The sequence below is a fragment of the Dryas octopetala genome, chromosome 1 (genome assembly GCF_963921425.1).
Source record: "Dryas octopetala chromosome 1, drDryOcto1.1, whole genome shotgun sequence".
Lineage (NCBI taxonomy): Eukaryota > Viridiplantae > Streptophyta > Magnoliopsida > Rosales > Rosaceae > Dryas > Dryas octopetala.
This window is the reverse complement of record NC_141366.1, coordinates 12,491,442-12,510,485: the sequence shown is the minus strand read 5'-3', so window position 1 is coordinate 12,510,485 and position 19,044 is coordinate 12,491,442. Positions and strand designations below refer to the sequence as shown.

At 35.1% G+C, this 19,044-nt stretch overlaps 1 pseudogene; it reads right to left on the bottom strand.

Moving 5' to 3' along the window:
- Positions 1–12,481: 12,481 nt before the first annotated feature.
- LOC147297990 (L-type lectin-domain containing receptor kinase IX.1 pseudogene) lies at positions 12,482–14,815 on the bottom strand (annotated as a pseudogene).
- Between the last annotated feature and the right edge of the window lie 4,229 nt (positions 14,816–19,044).

Here is a 19,044-nt window from a genome sequence, read left to right as displayed (position 1 = left end):
TGAGTATGCGTGCGTGCGTGAGAGAGTGTGCAGGTATTCCTCTGTCAGTGAAGAAAATCAAAGGGTGGAGGGAACAGAAAGTAGTTTCATGAGAGAGAGGCCTTTTGAGTTTTTAGGAGAGAAACAAAGAAAGACATTAGAGAGAGAGAGAGAGGAAAAAATTAAAAATAATAATAATAATAATAATAATAATAATAATAATAAAGGAGAGGTAGGGACTAGAGAGTAGAGAGAGATTTTCACCATGTATCGATAAAGCTGTTTCATATCTCCCCTGTCAGCACAGTACAAGTAATAAATAATCCAATAGACACATCACCCATGCTATTAAATACACCACCATATTCTTTTCTTTTTTTTTTCTTTTTTCTTTTTTGAATTTTATTTATACTTTTTTCTCTGCCAAAAAATCTCTCTCTTTTTGTAAAGAGCATTTTTTTCTGAGGGATTCACTGGGGAATCATAATCTCTTCTGTACCTTCTTGAGTTTTTGTTATTTCTTCAAACAAAGTATATGTGAAAAAGCATGCTGATTTTTCTGCAACCCATTATTTTTGTGAATTGTGGAGCTGTGTAAGTGAGAGTGGATGAGAGTGTGATTCACTTTTATTGACACTGTTGGAGAGTCACCCTTTATACTACCTGCACATCACATTTTCATGCTAATTAAGTACAAACATCCAATGTGCTTTGTTTTTACCCTCTAATCCTGTAGCTTTTATTTTTTATTTTTTTTCCAAACTTTGTAATGCTTATAACTTCTATAATTTCTCGCTTGATTGACATAGTAAGCAGCATCAAACATATAAAACCTGCTCAACTATTTAATTGGAATGCGACAAACAGCAAATAATTGCCATCATTTTCAGATGTCAAATTAAACAAAAAGGCATTTGATTTTGTTCTCTACATCTAAAGCAGAATTCTATCACATTCATTGTTATTAGAGATCATCTCAATATCCCATGTTTTTTTAACAAGTTAAAGTCCAAAAAGGGTGCAATGGCAACATAAAGCTCCTGAGCACCTCAGCTTTTATACCATATTTACGCTGGACACTTTACAGTGTAGCAAAACAAATCTTACTGGAAGTGGACATTTTCGTATCAGAAAATTGGGAAAAAGAGTAAAGACAAAGTGAAAGGGGCTGGGAATGGTGGTTGAATTTGATTTATTGATGTTACACCCAAAAGTAAACAAAACCCATATGACATTTTTTATTTATTAGTCTTTCATTGTTGCAAACATGTGGGTATAAAAAGAGACAACCAAAGCTTAGAACCCCTTGATTCATTGATTTTGTTTCATATATAATGAATGAGTAGTGACTAGTGACTAGTGAGTGCCCTCCCATCCCATGAACAAGACCAAGTATGTTTTTGAAAATGGGGTTCAAAAATTCAACGGTGGAAATGATTAATTAAGCATGCAATGAATCGATTCAGCAATCCCATCCATCCATCCATCCATCCATCACAATCACAATCAAAGAGAGAGGGAGAGGGTGGGGTTAGGAAGAGATTGATGCAATGGGATTTTGACACATCATGCTCGGATTTTGAGGACACAACCCCACCCACACAGGCTTTACATCAAATCATCATCTCTTCAATCTGCATGCAAGCTCTGTCTCTTTCTCATCATCTCATAAAAATAATAATAAAAACAATATTACTATTTACAACATATTATAAAATGCATTGGACATTGCAATTGCAGGAGGTCGGTGGCGAGTGTTGTGAGATTGCTCTTTTGATCATATCAATATTTCAATGCCTCCCATCTTTTCAATATATTAATAGTTGTCAAGGCTCTTCCTAACAGTAGCTAACAGAAAAGGCAACAAAATCCCCCACGATCTTCTCCTTTTTGGGCCATTTTGGCTTGGGATTCACGGCTTCCTCGACTCACCATTCGAAATGTCAAAATGGGCCGCGGCTGGCTGCCTCTCAGACGTTTTCTTTGCTCGATCATTGTGACTATTACATCATGCTTGCTTGGGATTTGGGATTTGGGATTTTGGATTTGGGAAGGGAAGGAAGAAAATAACAAATTACAAAAGATCGAGTTAATTAATGTCACACGTATGGGTTGTGATCTCAGGGCGAAAACCCTAATTCTATTACACAATTATATATCTTTGTCCCTAGTGCTTTGCTTGAATTCTTCAGTCCATCGAATATGGTGCAAAAGTTTGGAGTGTATCCAATATGAACGAAGTTGACTTTTCTAATCTAAAATTATGCGGAAATTGCAAGAAATACCACAACTCTTTGTGCTATATTAGAGGGATACAATTTTTTAGGCTCATGCTCTATGCCATATGTACTAGAATTTCTTCAACCCTAGTCTAAACTTTCACAAGCTTGCATAACCCCATAATTCATTCTAGTCCACAATGGCTCATGCTATTGTGAACATGAACATGCAAGTCCTTATGTTTTTTGCTAAATTTGGGCATCTTTAACTCAATGTCTTAAGCACTTTACTAGGTCTCGATTTTGAAGTGGCACCATTTTTGAAACTGTCATTATTCTTATGTATAGAGTTTACACGTTATTGAATAAATCTAGGCATCCATTTCAAAACCAATTGACAATAAGAGAAGTAGCCCAAATCCTTATAAGCTACTAGAAAGGCTCTTACATTTTCAATGTGAGATTTCTCTCAACAGTTATCACAGATAAATTTAGAAAAAATACATTACTGATTGGGTTAATTTCAGTTCAGTACCTTAAGTTTACTTCAAATTTCAATTTAACACCTCATGTTTTAAATCTTGTAATGTCATACCTTATCTTTCCAATTTATTGCAATGTCATACCTCTGTCAGTATAACTGTTAAGAGATTTGTTAAAAGTTGATGTGACACTTACATAACACTTCCACAATGATGACTAGATACCACGTGGTCTGATAATAGGCCATATTATGCCACGTGGCATAAAAATAATTAAAAATCTAGAAACATGGCACATCATGCCAACTAATTATTTTTAAATTTTTAGATTTTAAATTATTTTTTATGCCACTAGGCATGAAGTGTCATGTTGTCAGACCACGTGACATCTAGTCAGCATTGTGGAAGTGCCACGTAAGCATTTAATAGATTTCTTAACAGTCATACTGATAGAAGTATGACATTGCAACAAATTGGAAAGATGAGGTATGACATTGCAAGATTTTAAACATGAGGTATTAAATTGAAATTTGAAGTAAACTTGAGATACTGGACTGAAATTAACCCTTACTATTTTACATTACAAAATAACGTTTTCACAAATAAACAACATAATATGTACATAATCACATAAGATATGAACTTGAAATTCTAATGAAGTGAATTGAATTGAAGACCGATGTCACTAAACCAAATAGTTATTAATAATTATATACTTTTAAATTGAGGAACAACTTGCACACTGAATTATAAATAATTTTTTTATTTTGTTGAGTGATAATTCTAATAGGTACAGCCGATTTTGGGGTTAGGCAGTTTTATACATTCGTACTTCTACTCATCACATGTTATTCATGTGATAGGTGGAATGACTGTGTGTGAGAGAGATGTATAATTTCCGTGAATGATTATCTCATTATACAATTTTTGACATTTTTTAAACTTTCATAAAAATTAGCTAATTTTAATGAAGGTTAAACTATTTTAACCTCAAAACATAAATCATTACTTTCATGACTTATTTTAAATGTGAAATTATCCGAACATTTAAGTTGGGGATTATAATCAAATAGGTTGATATGTCTAGAATATATTTGAAGTTGAATAAATCAAATATAAATTTTAGAATTACCATGTTTTGGTCAAAAAATATATCGAATAATCATGAAAGTGATGATTTATGTTGTGAAGTTAATATTAGTTTAGCCTTAATTAAAAGAAATCATTTTATGAAAATTCTTCATATATTTAGATGTCTTTTAGATGGACACACACAAAAACACAAAAAAAAAAAGACACAATTGGACCGTACCGACCCCATTTGAATCGAACCGGAGACTTTGAAACAAAAGGAAAAGACTGACTCCAATCACATCATAATTTTCTGAGCTGCAATTTCAAAAATTGATTTTAATTAACAAAAAGGTAAATATGGTGTTGTCTTGTAGTGGTTGGAGGAAAAAACAAGGCGCGTGGATCGAGAGCGATCACCTTGGCCTTGCGGATCGCGCGTGATGACAACGTGAAGTCACCCCGCCGCCCTCCACCAACGGCGCTTAACGCTTTGTATTGCGCGTCAGCCCCACCACCCCTTAATTTCTTCTCTCTTTGTGGGGCCTGACCGCTCTGTTGCGCTGTGGTGCGCAGTACGCAACCCCTCCCCCTCCCCAAAAGAAGCCCTGATTACAATAATCACGTGTGTCAGTCCAATAATGCCACCCTATAATTCTAGCTCCTCTGATCTTGACACGTTAACATCGGGTGTGGGTCCACCGTACGTGAACGTGTACAGATCGTGGATGTGCGCTTGATTCCACTATTTATTACGTAGCCCCTTACTTTCGTACGTCTTGGGCCGCCCGATTAAATAAAGACTGGGACATACTCCAAATTAATTTTGTACTCCACACCATACACCTGCTCCTGCTTGTATATTGTACAATCTCTCATGCATATAATTTCATCTCAGATTTCTCATGCATATTGTATCATTTAGAAAACGAATTCAGTTTTAAAAAAGAGGACTTCCATTTAAATCCTTTAATTTTATAATTTATTAACTAAAATTTTAACTAAATTTTAATAATATTGTAACAATTTTATGTTACATAATATTGATCTATTATTTTTTATTTTTTTCACACATATCAAGCGTCAAGCGATTGATGGCCATTTTAGAGTGTTCAGCAGTGCATTTTTACTTTTTCGTCAAACCCTGATTTATCGAGAGCCCAAAATCTCGGAGTTAAAACCTAACATGCAGCTTCCACAAATCTCATTATATATCCTAAGAAGGTATGAGATTAACTCGTACCCTATACCCCCAAAAAATAAAAAAAATAATAACATATTTATTTGACAAGACAATGATCAAAAGACTTTATTTAAAAAAAAAATTATTTAATTTTTTTTTAATAAAAAATATTAAAATGATTAAACTGTAATTTTTCCTAAAAAATAATTAATACAACCTTATTGTTTGCATGGTACAATGTTTGTCATTATTCATTAGAATGTACACTATGGTCTATGGATTCTTGGATGTATTTTCTTTTGATGTAAATTATTACTAACCCCCTATTTAGAACTATGTTCTCTCATAACCCCCACACTAAATCAACCTCTCCCAAAACCCCCTATTATAAACTTAACCTCTCTCAAAACCCCCTAGTCAACCTATACCCAGCTAGATTTGACCCCCTCTATTTTGAAAATTTCGATTATAACCCTTGGCTAGGTTCATTTCTCATTTTCACTCTCTTCCCTGCTAGCGAGAACTCACCTTCGCCGCCTCTGTCACCGGCGCGTGGCAGCGCGTCCGGCGGCGGATGAAGGTGGTTTTTGGCCCGTTGAACTCACCTCTCTCCTCTCTCTTCCCTTGGTATTCGTTTCACCCAGAAACACCCCGAACATAAAACCCAGCCCGCATACAATGGGTTAACGCCAACGGCTCTTGCCGTTTCCGGCGACTTCGCGGCCCAACTCCGGCTCAAAATTCTTCCTCTCGTCGAGCTCGTCACGATGGTGTGCTTCGATCATCGATCCATCTTAGTTCTCGCGTCACGTCGAACCCATGATGATGGTTCGCATCGTTGGCTTCTCCGGTTGTTCTCGGGCCGATTCCGGTGGTGTTTTCCGTCGATCTAGGTATCAATCTTTGACCCCTCGACTTGCTCTTGCTATTGGTTGGGTTGTTTTTACTCAAATCTTGGTTTTCAGGTTGGGCTGCTGCTGTCACCGCTAGATCTGCCACTTGTGGCGGCGGGTTGGGTGTTTTTTTTCATTGTTCAGCCTCCTCTGAATCCTAAAAGCTCAATTTGAGGTCAGAGAATATTTTTGGGTGAGTTCTGTGATTTTATGTGTGTTGATTGGGGCTGGGTAGCCACCGTGCGTGGTGGTCACCGCCCGACTCGGCCGTTGAACGAACAATTTTGTGAACCTTGTTTGATTTGTTGAACTGTCTGGTCTTAAAAAGTTACCTCGGCGATTGAAAAGTGCAACTGAATTTAGTAAATTTAGTTTCAGTTTCTAGCTTAATTAGTGCAGTTGTGTAAATTCAATTTCAGTTCTAGAAAATTCAATTTCACTTCCTGAAAATTCAGTTTCACATATAACAGTAGTTGGATAGGGAACTTTAAGCCTACATTTATTGATTAAACAGTTTCAGTTCGTGAAACATGACTTTTAAATGAATTTTGAATGAAATTATGGTTCTGAAATATGATGAATCAAATTTGCAGGTAGAAACAGATCGAGGCAGTGGCGACTGTCGTGTACTCGTCGCGCGTGAGGTGATCGGACGACGTTGTCTAGGGTTTCAGTTTCACTAAATTCAATTTCACTGAATTCAGTTTCAGTGCATTCAGTGAACTGAATTTGAATTTAATGAATGCAATAAAACTGAATTCACTGAAATTGAATTCAGACTGAAACTGAATTCAGTCTATAGTGAAACACTGAATTGATATAATTGTTATTTTTTGTCAAGTAAAGGTATAACTGTTTTAGTGAAGTGCAATTGTTTTAGTGAAGGTGTAATTGTTTTTTAATTAAGGTGTAATTGCATTTTAGTCAATGTGTAATTGTTTCATCACTTAATTCAGTTTCAGTAAGTGAATTCATAACTGAATTCTTCAATTCAGTGTAACTGAATTTCTGAAATTCAGTTTCAGTGTAATTGAATTCTTGAAATTTAGTTTTAGTGTAATGAAATTCAATTTCAGTGTTTGATTTTAGTTTTAGCGAAATATTGAGTTTTAGCAAAAACTTCAATTCCAGAAAAAAAAAAAAAAAAAAAAAACAATTTCACCAAAATTCAATTACAGTGATGTCAGCGTGTGTCAGCGCGCGTCAGCATGCGTCAGAAATGTAATTTAGGATTATAAGTTACAGGAGGTTTTGAAAGAGTTTCTAGATGGGTGGGGGTTTAGGCAAATGTTTTTGGTGATTAGAGGGTTTAAAATTACGGACTATTTTCTTTTGTTGTTGTTTAAGAGCGTCATTTTCGAGTGTTCAATAGTGTATTTTTACTTTTTCGTCAAGCCTTGATTTATCAAAAGCCCAAAATCTCAGAGTTAAAACCTAACATGCAGCTTCCACAAACCTCATTATATATCCTAGGAAGGTATGAGATTAACTCGTACCCTATACCCTCAAAAAATAATGACATATTTCTTTGATAAGACAATGATCAAAAGACTTTATTTAAAAAAAAATCATTTAGTTTTTTTTTAAATAAAAAATATTAAAATGATTAAACTTAATTTTTCCTAAAAAATAATTAATATAATGTTTGCATGGTACAATGTTTGTCATTATTCATTAGAATGTACACTATGGTCTATGGGTTCTTGGATGTATTTTCTTTTGTTGTTGTTTAAGGGCGTTAATTATAAGCTTATTCAAAGATTTTTGACACTCTTAGAAGTACAAAGTATCGGTCAAATGATTTTTTTTTAACTACAATATTGGAGAACTCTCTAATCTCTTCTCCTACATACAAAAAAAGAGAGACTACAAAGTACAAGAGGGCAGTGCAAATAACACACATTTTCTTGTGAAATAGGATAGTTTTATATAACTTTTGTTTTCCGGATGAGTAACTCTCTTTGTAATGTTTAAAAATAGTGGGAATAGTAATAATGAAATAATTTTATTGTGTCATTCCAATTTGTTGTGCAAAAATGGCGATGAAGGAAATTGGAGAGACCACACTCTTTATAACCACTAAGTAAAGTAACGCTTTATTTTTTCGATGTGAGATTTTTGGTGTTACTTAAGCCTAACACGTAAACAATTAATATTAACTGACGTGATATAACATATTATGATATCATAAAAAAAATATGTGATGTGGTATAACACGCATACTATATATGGGAATATAATATCATACTCATTTTCAACTTCTCATCCATCTAGGTCAAAACAGACTTGTACCTTATGGTTTTAGAATGCCTTTAGGCTCTAGCACCTAATCAAATCTTTGTCAAATTCTACTTTCTTCACATAAAAACCCAATAAGAAAAGGAGGTTTGAAACAAATTTGTTCCATATCTTTTGGCAAGTATTGTCACTTACAGATTCCCTTCTGCATGTTTTCCTTGACTCCAAACAAAACTTTAGAAAAGCATAAGGATTCCAATGGGGGTGGTAGATATATATCTAGGCGCTTTGAGCCATTTTAAGGTTGGTTTCAACATCAGACCAACCCCATCTTACCAAGAAAATTGATTGAAAATGGATGGTGCCTTCAATCAATCTAGAATGCCCACAAGCAATTCCACTTTAGGCACTTCCTAGCGCAGTAAATCTACCATTGTCACCATATGAGGTCCCATAAAGTAATGTCACACAAAAAAAGTGGTGTGCTGCTGAGCGTTAGTCATGTTCACATACTAAAATCAATGTGTAGTCTTACTCATTTGTCTCTCTACCGATTGCCTAAATAAAAGATAAAAATAAACAGGTCATATCTATATACATATGGCTATAAATGTGTAATCACTAGGACATGTAAACAAAATAATATGATTTCTTGTAACCAAAAAACAAAAAATATGACTTCTCTATTAGCTAATTATTTATTTATGCTCAATTTAGTGTTTTTTGCGATTGTCTTTGTTGAGTTATATCAACCTTACACAACAGCCATATCCCACATTAGAGAAAACCCCTTTTGGAAACTTAAGCTCACTGAAATTTCATGAATGAAAAATTTTCAGCCAAGAACCCGATATCCTAATATACACCTTGGAGACTGTTCAAACTTTACGTTGAATGAAATCAGATCAAAATCAATTCAATTTTCCATCAATCCAGCTGGTTTCTCAAAATTCAAAAGACCTGTCAAAGGCTAAAGTTGATTAATCTGCTTTGGTTGAATATGAGAACACAACTTGATGGTTGTAATCATGATGCATGCATAAAAGAGGGCATGATGGACGGTTCAGAGGACATTGATTAACAGATCATGAGATGTTGGCTTTGAGGGACGCTTCAAAACATTGACGTGATGTTTGATTAGGAAATCGATTTGAAATGGCAATGGCATTGTGTTTGATTTGATTCAATTGATTGGAGACCATCATCAGATTCATGACCTTTTGTTTCTTTTTCTCTTTTTGGGATCAGATGACGAGCAACGTATTAAGAAGGTCCATGTCTAGGGGTCTCAATGGGCTACGTTGGTTCAGGTTTGAGTCCAGCCCTAGCTACGAAATTGAATGGGCTTTGGGCCTGGTATTATTATCCCAAGCTGGCCCTACCTAGAGTGGCACTATTGCCACCCCATCCCTATTTGTCCACCTACCTTATTTTTACACCCCCACAAAATTTTGTTAAAAAACAAATTTATTCATCACACCCTCCATTATTTCCAAACTGCCCTTATCCCTTCCTCCTCCTTCACCTTCTCGGCTTCTCCTTTCCTTTTTCCTATCCTTTATAAACTATGATTCACCTTTTAAAAAGAATAGAAAATATTTTCTCTTCAAAATAATTATCCAATCAAATTGGATAAAACAGGTAGTACTCAATTTCAATTGAACTTCTAAATCATCCTAAATCAATGAAAAGATAAATATTCTTGTTAAAGTTGGTAGGCAATTGGTATAGTGATTAGAAGTTCATCTATAAGTGATTCTTACAAATTTGTAAAAGAAAGTGTTGAAAGTGGTGGATCCATGTTTCTATATTTTTAGCACTTGTGTTTTATTTGTGTCTTACTATGGTAGCTTTAGATTTTAATTTTTAATTTTTGTTATATTAGTATACCCTTTTTAGTAAATTTATAAAAAAGGAAAATTATAATCAAATTTTTAAAAAAAGAGAGATGAGGAAATAAGACAAGTGGGGAATAACATCACTCCCCTACCTATATTAATATGGAAAAATTAAAGTTGAGTTTTTCTAACATTTCTTATTTAGAAAAAAACCATATGGCTAAAATTAAAGTTTAATCCTTTAAACTCAAAACCTCAAATATATGGATATTTACTCTTAACTAATATAATTACAAACTCCCACATCGAATACTCTTCTTTACATATGAATGTTCTTATCCTCTTCATCATGGATGACAACATTGTGATTTCCTAATCAATTTAAAATTAAAATTAATTCAGAATTGTATGGTCAACACAACTAATATTAGATTCATAAAAACACAATTGATCAATTTAGAATTTAATATGAATCTCACCTTTATATGATATGCAGTACGTTGATAAAGATGATAAATTTGTTACATGTAACATTACTCTTACTATATGGTATAATACTATTCTTAAGAAAACTCATTTGGTAAACACAAGAAGTATCAAACATACTTTTATATTTTTATTTGAGAGGTGAATGTAATTTACTTAACATACTTTTCTCTTTATAAAACAAACTTGACCATGCATTTAAAAATTAACTAGTCCTTTAGCAAGAGCGCCAATTGATTTTTATATACAGAATTTTATCCCGGTCTTATCGGTTACCCGACTCGCAACCAACCCACAATAATTGGATCGGTTGGTGGTGGTTGAAAATAGATAAACTCAGTTGATCGGGTGAGTTGGTTTTTTGGCCGATATAAGCTCGATCCGACTCATTCCCAACCCTAGGAATAATAGTAAAATAGTTTTATAAAAATAAAAAAAATTAAATTAAAAAACTGTTATCAAATCCAAAAGAAGAGCCACATGTTTCGTTTCGTTTCGTTTGTATTGAACTCTTCCTAACTATTGCCGTTAACCGCTTGCCGCCAAAAAGTGACTTGCTCATCCTCCTTCAGTCCTTCTCCCTCACTACAGGTAAAGAGAAAAAAATTTCGTCTTTTACTCTGCAAAATAAATACAGACTAATTTTGCTGTTTGCTTGCAGGAGGAAAATCTGAGACCCAACCCAACCCACTTGCATAAAGATGTAATTTCACTCTCGAGTCTCATCTCCGCCGCTGAAAATTGCATGTGGGTATGGATAGAATTATGGGTTGTACTCACTTTCAGTATTTTGATCATTCATTATGTTACTGGATGGATGATGCTTGTTTTTATCTCCTCAGGCTCCAAAGCTCAGTTATTCATTGAGAGATAGTCATCGTCAAATGGGAACTTCGAGATTATAAAAATGGTGCCTAATCTTTAGGAGCTTAATGCAACCATGACCCATCAAGAGTAGAGGTATTTTTACCTGAACTCATGTTCTCTCTTACATGTTGGTTTAATTTTGATTTTTTCTGAATGTGTCTTGATCAATTTTCGGTTTTTATTTGAAAATTCTGCTTTTGGGGATGGACTAAACTTCAACCAAAAAGCTCTATGAATGCAAAAGGTATATGTTGATGCACAAATTTAAATCGGAGGTACACTCAACAAACACACAATGAACACGAGATGTATAGTGGTTCATCACGATCCATGTGATCGGGCTACGTCCACTTAAGTCTTTTGGGTTCTCATTATGAATAAATGTGTTACATTATTCAAAGAGAGCATGAAAGCTCTAGAGAGAAAATGAGAGCTAATTCTAAAGATGAGAGAAAGAGGAGATCGGACAGATTCTTTTCTATATGGGTAAAGGTCGCTATTTATAGATAGAGGATAGGAAGCTCTTCCCTTACCATTGCTCAAGTGTGGGACTTTTACATAAGTAAGGTCCAATACAATATAGAGGTCCAATACAACATAAAAGCTAGCCCAATATAGTATGAAGGCCCAAATTCACACTCTTAAAGGTCCCAACCTTGCTGCGGTCGGTGGGTGTTCATTTCCTTGTCAAGATTAGTTCTGCTCGGTGCACATATATGTATTAAGTTAGTATCAACAGTATACAATTCAGTGGTTCATTTCATCATAGCCGGCCTGGTAAATTTGTTGATGCTCTTTCTCGACGTATTCTTTGAATGAAAATTTATTATAAGTGGAACACAGTTGTACTATCAAAGTGGTGTGTGAATAATTATTTTTTAGATATCTTGATTTTGTAGAGAGTTCATAAGTGGGTCACTCATCATAGGACCACTCTAAACAACATTTCGATGATGTATAATGTAAGTTTACAAATATTTGCAACACAAATACAAAAACGTCATCAAGCATATCAATTTAATAAATACATTACAAAAATAAAATACAAAAATTTTTGGACACAGGTTTATCAAAATTAATAAATTAGGCGAAGTGATGCTGATGGATAAGAATTTGTTGTAGAATATGCCGTGAACTGTGAGGAATTGGTGCTATAACAATTGGCTGAAGGCAACCAGTAGTTTATGTAGACAACATTGAGAGTTGTGGTAGTGGGGTAGGAAAGGTGGCCATTGGCATCTTTGATGGGAGACTTGGAAGTTAAAGCACTTGAATTGCTTGTTGTATTGAAGGTCTGCTTTTGTAATCTGGATGTGCACACTACAGCCCAACAATCATCAAGCATTTTAACCTAATACCGAACACAAAATAGTACAGAACTGAAACATAAATTACTAAAAACTTTATTTACTGGTATATCATAATAATTAGATTAGACTTGTTGTGTGTACACAAGTGATGCAGATGGAGAAGAATTTGATGCAGAAGATATGGTGAACTGAGAAGAATTGGTGCTGTAACCATGGCCTGAAGACTCGGTTTGACCTCTTTCAAAACCAGTAGTATCACTGGACAAGATTGAGAATGATAGTGGAGGAGCAAAATAGGTTGCCACTGGCATCTTTGATGGGAGAATGGGCAATGGAACTTCCAAGTTAAGTACTTGAATTGCTTGTTGTATCAAAGGCCTGACATTATAATCTGGGTGAGCACACCACAACCCAACAATCATCAAGCATTCCATTTGTTTCTCATTAAAATCTCCGCACAGTTTTGGATCGGCTGCTTCGAGGACTTTCCCTTCTCCATAAAGCTTCCAAACCCACTCCACCATGTTAATTTGACTGCTATCAAGCTTGGGATCGACCGGTTTTCGACCACAGGCTATCTCCAAAGCCACAATTCCAAAGCTATAGACATCTGATTCTTTGCTAGCCTTTCCTGTAGTGACACATTCAGGAGCCATGTAGCCCATGGTTCCAGCCAGAACCGTTGTTTGTGATTGTTTTCCATGATCCACAAGCCGAGCTAACCCGAAATCCCCAAGTTTCGCGTTGAAATTCGAGTCCAACATAACATTGCTGGCTTTGATATCCCTGTGCAGCACACATTGCTCCCATTCTTGGTGTAGATAGAACAACCCAGAGGCCAAGCCTTGAGCAATTCTGTATCTTGCCTCCCAAACTAACAAGCTTTTTGCTTTGAATAGATGGGAATCTAAGCTGCCGTTGGGCATGAACTCGTAAACAAGTAGGAGTTCTCCTTTTTCATGGCACCAACCGATGAGTTGCACCAGATTCCTGTGCCTAAGTCGACTGATGATCCTTACTTCTGCAGCATACTCCTTCATCCCTTGTTTAGACCTACTTGATATCCTCTTGACAGCAACATATGAGTTCAACTCTTTTATGAAGCCTCTATAAACCCCACCAAACCCTCCCTCTCCAAGCTTCTCTGCCTCTGGAAAATTACTCGTCGATCGAGCCAATTTTCTGTAGGAAAACTTCCTGGGGCCTGTCCCCTTTTCAAATTCCTCATCGATGGAGTCATTAACCATTGGATCTTCATCGCTACTATCCCCTGTTTCCTTCTTCTTCCAAAAGATGAACCAAACCAATCCCACCATACCAATCAAGATTACACATCCACCAACACCCAGCCCAACTGCTAGTCCTGTATTGCCACTTCCTGAGTTGGGTTTAACACTGGTGCTTGGCGGAGGAACTACTGATGTGGTGGTTGTTGAATTCTCATCACGCAGTGAAGGTGAATTAAAACTCCATGAGTTGATCTTGTGCAGAGCAGTCAGAGCACCTGTTGCAGCTGAGAACCCAACAATGACCAAATCCGGCAGGTACTGAATCAGATCCACATTGTAATCAAGATAACTCATCACTCGGACACCATTCACATAAGTAGTGAAGGCAACGCTAAGATTTTTTGAGCTAGAATCATAACTGATCCGAGCACTATTTATTTGTCCATCAGTAATACTACCATTCCAAAGCTTTGTATTATTAGACTTGAGAGAATTTATGTCAATACCGACGTGATCACCAGCAGGATCTGCGGATAGCCAGTCGTTCTGGAAGATATCAAACTCCACCGCGACAAACGGGTACGTCGACATGTTTCCATTTGCAACGGGGAGGCCAAGGTTGCCACCACTTCCTAGTGTGCTGTTGAGTAAGGACCCGTTTGGCGCCAGGAAGAAGGCGAGCCCGTCAGCATAGGGGGTTTTGTGTTGGGAATCGATTACAAATGTGAAATTAGTGGTGAAATCAGCGAGTTTACCTGTGGATTTTTGGCGGAGGAGGAAGGGTGTGTTGTAGGTGGCTCGGCCAACGCTACCATCTTGGACATCGTCTGCAGCGCTCTTGGTGAGTCGGAGGAATTGGCTATCAACATAAGCATCTCCCTCTCGGAGTAGAGAGTTCTCTATACTGTTGTTAAAGCTGGGGAAGTTGAAGGTTAATGGAGTTGCTGAAGGGTTTAATAGAAACAAGACAAGAAGAATGAATTGAAGCTTCGGTGAATGCCGGCGCACCGTGACAACCATTTCTACTCTCTTGTATTGTGGACTTTCTGAGAGAGTTGGTAAGCTTACAGACCAAATTGTCATCTAAAAATAGAGCAGACTACTGCAGAGTGCAGACTTGGTTTTTAAAAGTGCTTTGGTCAGCTTGTTTACCAATTCAAACCCAAATAATTATAGTTGGAGGACTTGATCAAACCTCCAACCAATTGACTTTTGAGTTTCACATTATATATGTGCAGTATCTGCAGGCCGGCTGTCCTTGTATATATACGAGTGATTCAATTTCAGTTCAATAAATTTTCACTTGAGAAGGCTGGAAATGGAAATGGTTAAGGTTCAGAATGCATGTGGTTAAGATTCAGAATGGAGAGTTGGATTTTTCTGCTAATCTATTCATTTCCTACACATTTGGCAGTTTCTGCTTCTATTTCTTTTTGGTCCAATTAGACATTTAGTAGTTTCTACTTCTAGAAGTATATATTTATATATAAATGATAAATTATAGAACTGAATCGAAAACAGGTAAGCTTCCAATTTACCCATGGAGAATGGCTTAAACATATAATATAAAAAGAGTTTTGCTCACTAAGTTCTTGGTTGGCTTAAGAGTAACTTCAATGGCTATGGTATAGGAAAAGGCAAACTGATTTTACTGTGCCATGTCATCTTTTCAGCCTCCCCCAACGAATGCTATTCTAAGAGCATCTTTAACAGACTCGGCAAAAATCTTCAACTGCATAATTAATTGTCTCACCTTGGATAAATTATCTCCAATAGTATCTGTAAATGGACTTGTTAAAATAAGGATCAAAAGTCAGTTTGTCAGTTTTTACGAGTAAATTTAAATCTTAAAATATTTATTAAAATATTAATTTGGCTCTTTAAATTTTAATAAAATTTTAATTTTGTCTAAATAAGAAAAAGATAAAAAAATAATAAATTAATAAAATTAAAGAGTCTAATGAAATTCACAATTTTAAAATAAAAAATTTGACTCTTTAAATTGCCACATAAATCAATAAAATAAGATTTAAAAAATCAAATTTGAGGAAGCAATTTTTGACTTACCTCCCGAGCACGTAAAGATTGCTCAAAAGTAAACAACATGGATCAATGAATATTAAATAAATAAAAATATAATCAAATACTTTTTTTGCAGCCACCTGTTTGGCTGTTTCCTGTTGTAACTATTAAAGCATATTGATTTTTAAAACGTATATATGCATAATAAAATAATAAGTCCTATAATCATTTGCTGTACGTGTCGGAGTGAGAAACTTTTAAGATGGAAAATTTTTTATGTACAAGGGTCACATCTGCGTAGGTTACATTTTGCTTTGAACGTCTGGCTCATGCTTGGAGATGCTGTAGAGCATGTAAAATGGCTTTTTGCAATATGCTATATTATATTATATGTTATATTTAGCATGATTTTTAATATTTAGCAATAACTTTTGTGTTTTTTATTTTAAAGGCACATAAGCTGTAGCTATATGTTAGTATGTTTATATTTTTAATATATTTATATATAAAGAAGTACTCTAAAACTAACTAGTTAGCAAGTTAGTACGAATCTAACCATGCTTTTGGGACCACCACATAACTAATCTGATAATCCGAACCGTCAATTATTGAGGTCATACTTCAAAGATCATCATTACAAAAAATCAATTAAATCAGAAATCATTTAGTCATCTAATTGAGATCAAATAAATAGACAATCAGTGTTTTCGATAAAAACATATAAATAGTTGTTGTTATAATCAAATGACTAAATGATTTCAGATTTTAAAGATTTTTTACATGAATAATCTTTGAAGTAGGGCCTAAAAAATAGACGGTTCAGATTTAGAGATTACATTGTGCGGTGGGCCCAACATGGTGGTTAGCTTTGTATTAACTTACTAACTAATTAGTTTTAGAGCATTCTTGTTTATACAGGCTCCTTCTGTTGAGGTATACCTCAACTTATTTATGTTGAGGTATGACCTTGTTGGAGCCCACACGAGTCGTTTTGTGTCGATCCGAACCGTTCGCAAGGATAATCTTCATTGATAGATCATCCTTGTAAAAAATTAGCCCAATCGGAAATCATTTGCCTATCTAACTTTGATAAAACAAATAGACGGTTTCATCGAAAATATTTGGTTCGTCCATTTATTTGATCAAAGTTAGATAGGCAAATGATTTCCGATTTGGCTAATTTTTTGCAAGGATGATCTATTTAGGGAGATGTAAAAAATGAACGGTTCGGATTGACACAAAAAGACTCGTGTACGCCCCAACAGGGTATACCTCAACATAAATAAGTTGAGGTATACCTCAACAGAAGGAGCCTGATATATATATCCTTATAAATTAAATTTAATATATTAAATTATTTTAATAATTATATCATTGTAAATATTTTAATAAGATATTTAATATGGGCCTAATATTAAATATATTTAAATATTATTAGTTTAATACCCAAATTAATATTTTAGTATTTTTCATGTCAAAGTCAAATTTACAAATTGTAAAATTTGAATACATGGCCAATTAACTCATGATAGTTGCCCATCCTCATGCCTCTTATTGCAACCTTTTCCATCCATGTGAATATCATTTCCTCTCTCTCCTCGTGGGACCCAACACTTTTTCAATCAATCACTTTCTTTCACTTAGTTTTTATTTTTTCTTTACCCATACTTTTTAGATGGTGGGTCCACTTTTTAGATAAAGGTTTTTATTATTTTAGGTACGACCCATTCAAGATGGAGTACATCTTTTAATTACATTCCCTTGACGCAAGGGAACACCCTTTAATTCCAAATATAATGAAACTAACAGATCACTTTGTGAGTGTTTGGATTTCCAATAGGTAAAAGACCCATTGAAATGAAATTTATTTGTGATTGCGGTTGCACCCGTATTTTAGGTTGTCTACGTACCCATTGCAGGATCAAACCACACGTAGTTCCAAGGTTTTAGGATTTAAATGGGTGGATGACCCACTCAAAAGATTTGTGTAATTTGGGTAGGGTTTAGAGCCCTTGGATTTGATTTGAGAAATTAATTTAGAGACTTTTGTGTATAGAACTAATTTCAGGAGAATTTGGACGAATTTGATTTGGTGCGAAATTAATTCAAAGAAACTTGTATGAATTAATTCCTAAGGAAATTTAGAAAATTTTGTGAAAGCGGTTGAGTGTGAATTTCGCTCACATTGCCTACGTACCCATGATGGGATTAAACCGGACGTAGTTCGGTAAAGAATTTAACTTGGTTGGCTTTGTGCCACTTTGGGGTTGAATTTAGAATTTGGATTTGAGAAATTTGGTTTTGTACCAATTTGAGAGGGATGGTTTTGTACCATTTGAGAGTTGAGTTTGAGATTTGGGATAGAAGAGAATGTGCTCATTAATATTTTCGTATCATGTATTTTTTAAATGACATACTTTTATTTATTAATGGACAAATATGAATTTAGTTATATGCCCACTAATATTTTGTATCAATTATTTATTAATTGACACATACTATATTTTTTAATGGGCATAAAGATTTGAGAAAGGTCCATTGGAATTTAATTAATTTTATACCATTTAATTTTTCAAATTGGCATGTTAATGGGCAAATTAACTTTAGACAAGCTCATTAAATTTGGTCGATGCACTTTGAATGAGCTCTTGGCCTTGCAGGTGGGTCTAAGTCCAGTAGCTTTCTGACTTAGTTGGCCTGATGGATTAAGAACACCCTTGTTAACCAAACAAGCCATGACAACCCATTTGTTCTTCAAGTCAACAAATCAGCAAGCCACTTTCATCGATCACTTTTATTTTTGGTTTAGCAACCCTCCGCAACCTGTAGCTTGCTCTGACAATTTTGGGACTAAGACCAACTCGATTAAACTTGTGAGTCAGCAAATGTTCGCTAATTTTTGTTTTGTCTTTCATGTGATGTTGGCCTCCGTTGCAGACCTTGCCTTCTCTTGGTCTCTAACTTGCAGCCATGCCCAAATAACAATCTTGTATACACGGGCCAGCAAAGTGAGATATATATTTTATTTACTTTGCTCTTATAGGTGAAAGCCTCCATTCATTTTGATTTGTAAATGATGTGCATAGAGCAAGAAGGCCTTGGCTTTTCTCTTTTTTGTCTTCCTCACTTGATTAATTTAAAGGGAAAATAAAAGAGCCTTGTTTTCTTTGTTGGCTCACGGCCGAGAAGGATTTTTGTTGTTGCTGCCATCAACTTTGAGCTTATGC